General features: G+C 47.1%; 1 pseudogene; it reads right to left on the reverse strand.

The window, feature by feature from the left end:
- Positions 1-2,716: 2,716 nt before the first annotated feature.
- LOC110564586 (peptidyl-prolyl cis-trans isomerase A-like) lies at positions 2,717-3,282 on the reverse strand (annotated as a pseudogene).
- Between the last annotated feature and the right edge of the window lie 6,011 nt (positions 3,283-9,293).

Consider the following 9,293-nt stretch of genomic DNA (forward strand, 5'->3'; position numbering starts at 1 on the left):
ACCCACTTGCCGGACATCCACCCACCACATCGTCACCAAACAACAAGACACAAGGCAAAGCATTCCTGTCATAGCCTTGGGAGGACCTCCGGCTTGACCCTGGGGAAGGAGACTTCAAAACAAAAAATCAAAATTCTGAAGCCAAATGGATCTTACCTTCCATGAGGCCTTTAAGATTTCAAAGTGATCTTGTTGTTGTTGTGGGCATTTAGGTCTTTGAGAGTGGTTTGATCGGGTTATTTTTAAGCTTTTAATTTAAGTGCATATGTGTGTGCTTGCTTGAGTGTATGTATGTGTACCATGTGCTGACAGGAGCCTGGAGAGGTCAGAAAGGGCATTGGATCCCCTGGCTCTAGAGTTACTGATGGTGGGAGCTTTGTGTGGGTGCTGAGAACTGAACCTGGGTCCTCTGCAAGGGCAACCAGTGTTCTTAGCTGTTGAACCATCGCTCTAGCCCCCTGCTCCGCAGCTCCAAGTTGGTTGCCTTTATAAAAATGCTTGATGAAGGGCAAGGGCTTACTGAATCTTTCTTTAGTTTCTAGTTAGTAGGTTGAAAGAATTCACCTCAACCCAAAATAGCCCTGCTGTTGAGTCTATTTGTTCTGTTTCTAGGATGTGAAATACAAAAACAATCCACGTACAGAGGCTCATGCTCCCTCTCCCTTTCTTTTCTTTCTTACCAAGTTTTTTTCTTTTTTCTTCTTTTTTTTTTTTTAATGTTATATGTGTACATGATTTAAAGGACCTCAATGGTTTTGACAAGAATCCCTATTCTCCAGGGCAATCACTGTCAACTTCTGGCTGATTCTTTTGAATTGTATCTAAATAGGGGGATTCTATTTCTAGATTGTGATGTTTTAGTCATTACCTGTTGATTTCCAGGATGAAAGATGCTTACCTTTTTTTTTTTTTTTGAGATGGGATCTCTATATAGTCCTGGATGGTCTACCAGATGGTCCTTGAACTCACAGAGATCCACCTGCCTCTGACTCCCAAGTGTTGGCCATAAAAGGCCATAAATGTTGTCCATTCTCAGCCCCATTTCCCTTTCTTTTGCATGTTCCTCTGAACCTCCAGCATGAAAGTACATGCCAGCCTTGTAAGCTTCTATACTTGCTGTAATTTGTCCCTTCTACTTGAGTAAGAAAATGTCACTGATATAGTGGGCCAATGTGGTGCTCCGCAAGAGGTCTAGAAGGTCTCTTCCGGCTATTTCATGAGAGGCAGCAGGAGTGCCATTAGAAAAGCCTTAGGACCAAACTACAAATGCGCCCTCTTCTCTGTTTCATGAAAATGCCAACTGTTTCTGACCCTTCCTTCTGTTTGGAATAGAAAAAAAAAAAAAATAACATCCACCAAAATCAATGATGCATACAGATACCCGAGGCTGTATGAACCTGCCCTAGAAAACGCCCAACATCTGGCGCAGCAGCTGCATTCTGACCTACTAATAGCGCAAGCTTGCAGTAATCTTCTGTCATTCTTCATCGTCCGTATATTGCTTGTAGGGCCAGATGGTGAGGTAAATGGGGATGTGCTCTGTAGGTCTGTTTCGAGTCATGAGGGTGGCCCTAATTCCTGCCATTCCCTCCTGAAATACAACATTGTTTTCCTGTATGTTCAAATCTGACTGTTTGTGACAGTATTTGTGAGTGAGTCTCTCAGAGGTAAATAATGTATTGTCTTTGTCCTTTTCAGGCTGCTGTGACTAAACTACAGACTGGGTGGTTTATAAACAACAGAAATGTATTTGCGATGGTCTTCAGGGTTGGGAGCCCAGGATCAAGGCACCAGGAGATTTGTATTTGGTGATGGCTGCTTCCTGGCTGAACACTTGCATGGGGACAAAGACTACAATTTCCTTTTTAAGAGCAGTTTATCCCATTTCTAAACAGCTCCCAAGGACTCCAAATGTCACACTGGCAATTAGGAGTCAGCGTATGAACTACTTTGGGGGACACGTACATAATCTGTATTAGATGAGGTCATGAAAATGGACCTTTCATGGTGTGTGTGTGTGTGTGTGTGTGTGTGTGTGTGTGAGAGAGAGAGAGAGACACGGAGTCTCACTATATCATCTGGAATATTTCCAATTTATGATCCTCCTGTCTCAGTCTTTTGAGTGCTGGGATTATAGGTATGTACAGCATGCACAGCAGATCACTATCTTTATTTTTTATTTTTTGGATATTGTTATCAAGTCCTTAAGATTTTATACACTATTTTGATCACATTCACCCTCTACTCATTCTAGCTCCATCCCCACCTCCCTAAGTCCCAACTTTATGCCCTCCCCATTTGAAAATTGTCTTAAAATAACCCATCAATTCCAATTTCTACTACCCATATACTCCGGGGGTCACAATTTTTTTTGGGGGGGGGGGGTGTTCTAGACAGGGTTTCTCTGTGTAGCCTTGGCTGACCTGGACTCTTTTCGTAGACAGAGATCTGCCTGCCTCTGCCTCCAGAGGATTAAAGGCGGGTTGGGATTAAAGGGGTGAGTCACATGCCTGGCTGGTGCTATACTTTTTTTTTTCTTATTTACTTTTAATTCATAATCATAAACTTAATCCAACTAGACTTGGGGAGAAATGAAAAAAATATGGAACCCAGAGAACTTCCATGAGAGCAGAGATCACAGGGCACTTTGAGCAAATGGGATGGGGATGCCCTCCTGAGCTACAGAAGGAATGGTCTGTGGGTAAGATGCCCGCAAGCCAAAATAATTAATTTAGAGTTGTCCACAGTCAGAAATTGTGGTCCACTTGCTGGTCTTGCCATTCTTGGACCCAAAATGCTCCATGGCTTCCATGATGTTCACCTTCCCAAAGACCACATACTTGCCATCCAGCCCCTCAATCTTGGTAGCACAGAGAAAAAATTGGGAACCATTTGTATTTGGTCCAGCATTTACCATGGACAAGAGCAGTTTATCCCAGGACATGTATGCTTCAGGATGAAGTTTTCATCCTCAATTTTCTCCCTGTAAATGGACCTGTCACCAGTGCCATTATGGCATGTGAAGTCATTATCATAGCACATGAATCCTGGAATAATTCTGTGAAAGGAGGAACCCTTATATCCAAATCCTTTCTCTCCAGTGCTCAGAGCACAAAAGTTTTCTGCTGTCTTTGGAACTTTGTCTGCAAACAGCTCGAAGGAGACGCGGCCCAAGGGCTGGCCATTGGCCTCGATGTCAAAGAACACGGTGGGGTTGACCATGGCTGCAGCAAAAGACAACAGGGGACAGCGGCGTCTGCAAAGCCAGTGCTGTACTTCTTAATAAGTTTGTTTGGCCTAAGACATAGCTTGTACAAGACCTCCGGATCCCAAACTTTATCTTCTCTATCTTCTATCATTATCTTCTGATCTCCCAGACCTCTTGTGAGGATCTGGTCACTGAAGAACAACCTGCTGGTCCTGGTCATGGCTTGGTAGCTAAACGCACCTACAGCTCTTACTGAACCCAGGTCCAGAACCCAGCATCTTCGTGGGAAGCCAACATGCGGCCCATGACAGCACACTCTCGGGAGCTGTGAGCTGCTACACGGATTATTTACGATAAAAACACATGCATTTTGAAGGTACAAAAAGACAAGGAAGGCTGGAAGAGAGAGGAAGAGAAATTGCAAGCCCCAGTCTCCAGAACAGCTCAGAGTGCTGCCAAGCCTTTAGATCTAAGAACTGTAACACAGGCCGCGACGGGAACCAAGGGTCCTGGTTCCTGGGGGCTAGTCAGCGCCTGTAACACTACGGCAGCAGTAGCTGCCCGTTTATTGGAAGCTGATGATTATATAACAGCTTCCATTGTGCTGGTCCCACTGGTTGTTAAAATCTATAGCTGTAAGCCTCCCATCTGAGTATTTAGAACCATATTTGGTATCTTGATAAACTCCTAGGGGATAAACTCCTAGGGCTTGTTCTGGATCTGGCAGTTCCATCCCTAGTCTTTGGGCACTCAAGGGCCCCATTCTGCCAATACTAGCTTGTTATTCTCATCTGGTTATGCTAGCTGGCTGACTGGTAACGAGTCCATTTACTAACCAGCTTTTCTTTGCTTTAATGCCCATGGCAATACGGATGCTTCTGGCCTCTGGATGTCAATGTTACTTCAGTCCCTATGAGTTCCACCTCCTGACATATCTGGCAATGTCCATTCCCTTAGCATAAAGTTACCCAAGAAATAGCCAAAGATCTCTTTTGTTAGTTCCAGAGGAAGCTCCAATTCCCCAAACTCCAAAACGCAGTCTAAATATTCAGAAATAAACTCAACCTGGACTATAGGAGGATTTCTGATGACTAGATAAAAGTCAGCCTTCATCAAGAACTTCTGAAATGTGTTTCCATCTACCAAAAGAAGTGATTTCCCTTACCTTTGGTAGAGGGGACATATGGCTACCTGTGGCACCTATCAGCTTATCAAAGTATATATGGCCTCCATGTTCCTTCAGTATCACAAGTACCTGTTTAACAGTTCAAAATCCATGATAGCATTCTGCTTTCTCACATCCTCCTCCACCCTAAACTCCCTCCCTCACAGCTTCCCTTCTTCCTACTCATTTGTCTTATAACCCTGCTATTTGTATGTTTGCTCTCTTTCTCTGTTCTGCTCCTTTCACTATGCTTTCTGTATTCTCTGCCCCTTGTTATTCTCCCTTCTCTCATAGATATCCCTGGCCATGTCCAGGCTGCTGGCCATCCTCAGTCTACCTCTTTCTCTCTCTGCTCTGGACTCTCCCGGATGCCCGTGGCTATTCTCTCCTAACTATAATAAAAACCTTCCCTTTAACTATGCCAGAGCAATCATGTCATCAGTTTATACACCTTTGAGGACGAACTGGGGTGTTGGGGTTTCTATTTCTGTGATAAAAACACCATGACCGAAAGCAGGCTGGGGAGGAAAATATTTATTTCCGCTTACATCTTATAGTCAGTCCATTATGAAAGTCAGAACAGGCACCTTGAAGCAGGAACTGAAGCAGAAGCCATGGGGTAACACTGCTTAAGGCTTGCTCTTCATGGCTTGTTCAGCCTGTTTTGTCTGTTTGAGACAATGTCTCACTATGTAGACCCGGCTGGTTTGGAGACATTTCAGTCAGCGAAGTCTAGGCTTGCAAAGGGGCCGAGGACTGTACACTTAGCAGTCCACGATTTACTGCATGACAGACTCCAGCATCCTGGCCATCTGTGGGGCGCGATCTCAGTGATTGTTGTGGAGGGCTCGGGCCACTATGGGTGGTGCCAACACTGGGCAGATGGTCCTGAGTTGTAGAAGAAGATGGACTGAGCAAACTAGGGGGAAGCTAGCTAATAAAAAGTATCCCCCAGCTTCTGCTTCAGTTCCTGCCCTGCTTGAGTCCCTGTCTTGACTTCATCACTGATAGACCATTACTTCAAAGAGTAAGATGAAATAAACTCTTTCCTCCCTGAGTTGCCTTTAGTTGTTTTATCACAGCAACAGAAACCCTGAGGTGTAAACTGGTACCAGGAGTGGGGTATTGCTGTGACAGACCTCATCATGTTTTGGGAGGACTGTAGGAGGACTCTGGAACTTTGGGCTAGAAAAGCCAGTAAGTATTCAGAACTCAGCTCATATTGCAAGGACTTTGAAGAGAATGCTAAGAGCAATGTAAATGATGGAGGCCTGGTTTGTAAAGTTTTAGAGTCCCTTAGGGAATTTAGTGAGACCATTCCATATTTTGAACTAAGAGTCTGTTGCTATGGTCAGCTAGGACTGAAGACTTAGCTGTGATTAGGGAGAAGTAGGCACAATGTAGCGCATGCCTGTAGTCCTAGCACCGAGGGAAGCGGAGGCAGGCTGGTCTCCGTGAGTTCAAGCACAGCTACAAAGTCCAGGACAGCCAAGGCTACACAGAGAAAACCAGTCTTGGAAAAAAACAAAAACAGAAGCAGCAAGCATCAGTGAAGCAAGATCTTCCAGGAGATGTTTTAAGATGAGCACACAGAACCTATGACCTAGAGGGGACCAAGGCTGTTGTGCTTTGTGCTGGCAGCTGAATTTGGCAGTGTGTAAGAGTGTCTCAGCTTGGCAGGCTCTTTGACCTCCCCACCCCGCAAGGGAGGAGCCACCCTGCTAGGCTACTGAGGAGGACTTTAAAGCCAGGTATTTATCAGATACCTGATAAAACAGGGTCAGATGAAAGGGGAGTAGGTCCTCCCCTATCGGTGGACTTGGAAAGGGGCAGGAGGGAGATGAGGGAGGGTGGGTGGGATTGGGAGGGAATGAGGGAGCAGGATACAGCTGGGATACAGTTAATAAGATGTAACTAATAATGTGTCTCAGCTTGTATTGATTATAAAGGTCATAGATAGCAGCTAAGTCTTGGCACCATGAGAGGCAAGGAAAGGCCATTGGTGAAGGTACAGCTTCAACTCCAGTAGGATCTCCAGGACTGAAAGGCTCATGGACAATATATCTCCATTTCTACCACAGGGGGCAAATGATAACCAGCAAGTCCACTTTTCAGAGAATCAAAATATGTCCTTATGACTTTCTTTTCCACTTTCTGGGAAACCTTCAGTAGCTTTTTTTTTTTTTTTTTTTAAACATGGTTAGAAAAAGCATAGCAAACAACGCTAATTGTCCCCTTTCTTAGTTTAGAAGGGCATGCAGTTTCCCAGAAAAGTTCTGAACTTCTGTAAACTAAACAGAAGACTAGTTGCTGCAGACAGTTGGATTTCAAGAAATGGAAAATCAGATTTGGTTAATCAGGTAGTTTGAGGTATCTCTTATTCTGTCAGTAGAAAAATGAGGCACTTCCAGTGCCTTGCACAGGATGACGACCTAAGACTGATTTAGATTATTAACTCTAGCTTTGCCTCCTGTGTATTTGCTGGCTCTGTTTGGTCTCTGTCTCCCTAGGCATGTTTTATGTGAAAAAGGCAGCTTCGTCTTTTTAAAAACTTTATGAACACGAGTGCAGGCACATTCCATGGCATTCATGTAGTGAGAGGACAACTTTTGGAAGCTGTTTTTATCCTTCCACTGTGGGTTCCAGTGTTGTCTGGCTTCACCGAAAGCACTTTTTCACACTGAACCATAGTGGCAGTGGTTTTTTCTTTTTTGGGACAGGGTCTGACTACGTAGCCGAGATGGGCTGTGATTCATGATTCTTTTTGTAAGCCTTCCGAGTGTTAGCATAATAGGTATAGACCACAACACCTATATCTCAGTCTGTGAAAGAATGCCAGTCCTTTGAACTTCTGTCAGTTCTTCTGCCTCAGCCTCCTTGGTGAGGGATTACAAGTGTGCACCACCATAGCTGGTGTGATTCCTTCCAACATAAGGTCTCTACTCTTGCCTTATTGAATTAAGTCACCATTTAGTCCTTGGCTTTGTGAACCACCCTCTTCGCAGATCTTTCTGCTCGTGCCCTGAGGTCCAGTCTCTTCCACCAGGAGTCACTTTACAAGCCGTGCTACCTACTAGTTCGGACTATTCAATGGCATTCAGCCAACTTAATCAGAGCTTTGACAGGACAGAAATTATGGGGAATTTGGGGAGAAATTATGAGAAGAAACATGGGCAGGGGAAACAGTCCCCTCGGCCTGGAGCGTGCAGGCTGAGAATTCCAACTCATTTGCATTAAGGCTGCCTACATAGCATTATTTGTACAAAGATACTGAATGCCAGCGTGGACGGTGATCCAGGCTTAAGGCTGGAGTGGGTATGAGCCTGAGTAGGGCCTCATTCCTTTCTTTAGGCATCACCTGAGAATCTTAAATGAACTGTGAGTTTGTCTACTTCTCAGTATCCCTGTGGGCTACATCTTTCCTTTACCAACCCTAATCCTGTCAGGAGCCCCCTAGAAACCAATCAGCTATCTCATTTTAGGTTTCTTAGAAACCCTTTAAAAATAGAAACTTTTAATACCTCCAAAACCCTATTCGGGACTACCGTTTTTTTGTTTTTGTTTTGTTTTTTTAATAGCTGCAACTGTCCCTTGAGTTTGTATCCACACTTGGGCACTCCCTTTCTTTCTGGGACTCTTGTTTCTTTCTCCACCCCACCCCCCAGGGTTTCTCTGCATAGCCCTAGCTGTCCTGTCCTGGACTTGCTCTGTAGACCAGCCTAGCTTTGAACTCACAGATATCCACCTGCTCAAAGGCGCCACCACGCCCGGCTGAAAGTGTGGGGTTTTGGGTCTGGGACTCTTCTTTGAGCCTCTCTCAACCCTCACCCCTACATTAAAGTATCGTTAAACTCCAATCCTGCTTCACAAACTGGCCCGTCTGATGATGTGGTTTCTGTGATTAAGCCGCGAATCCCAGCTTGGGCTGAGTGAAAGTCCCTAAAAGTAGATCAGACCGCCTCGGGCTGCCGAGGGATACCTCGGGGAGGCATGACCTGTGCTTCTCCCCTCAAACGCTCACTTCACTGCCATTCCTGCCGTCGTACTTCGACTCGCTATTCTGTAAGCATCCCGCCTCGCTGCTTCCCCAAACACCAAGCGCCTAAAGCTTCCAGGTGCTGCGGACATTTGTGAGGAGCAGCGCTTTCTCCGCAGGGGACCTTCCCTCCGGTCCTGTCGAGGTGCACTTCTGGAAGCTGTCTGCTTAGGTCAAGTCCTTCTCATTATCCCATCGAAACCACCAAGCCGTTACCCTTTTAGGATGCCATCCTGCACTGCTTCAGATCACCGGTTTAACTTCGGTGCCCCGCAGACGGTAACCCATTCACTTGCCGGGCCCCCTCCCTCGAAGAGGGACTGGCAGCACAGTGGGCACCCCAACCCCCCCCCCTTGAACGGATCTGTGCCGAGCTCTCATCGACGGCAGCACCGCGCTCCGAGACCGGCTCACCGAGACGCAGCGTCCAAACCCAACTCCCCCAAACAGGTAAGGCCGTGGCCAGCCTGGGAACGCAAGCCCTCCCGCAACCGGCGGGAGAGGGCGGAAGGATCCCGAGGCCCCAGGGCGTTCGGCTGAGCACCGCCCGCCTAGGGCAAGCGCTCGTTTTTCGGTCCGACGGCCCGGGGCACGCACCGCGGCGGCGTCCGCAAACCGGACGGCCCGGCGGGCGCCGAGCGGCGAGCGGACGAGCTCGGTAGCCATGCTCGGGGAGCCCTGCGGAAGAGCGCATCCCAGAGGGGAGAAAAGGGACGCGGGCCTGCGCCGGCTCGGCCCAGAGGCCACACCCTCCGGGCTCCCCGCCTCCCGGCGCTCCCAGGACGCAGAGCGGAACTCTAACCGCCGGCCGCGAAAGCGCGCCCTGGAACGCCAATGAGCGCGGACCGAGCGGCTCCGGGGGGGGGGGGGGAAGGAGCGACTCC

This window comes from Meriones unguiculatus, chromosome 12, assembly GCF_030254825.1.
Source record: "Meriones unguiculatus strain TT.TT164.6M chromosome 12, Bangor_MerUng_6.1, whole genome shotgun sequence".
Taxonomy (NCBI): Eukaryota; Metazoa; Chordata; class Mammalia; order Rodentia; family Muridae; genus Meriones; species Meriones unguiculatus.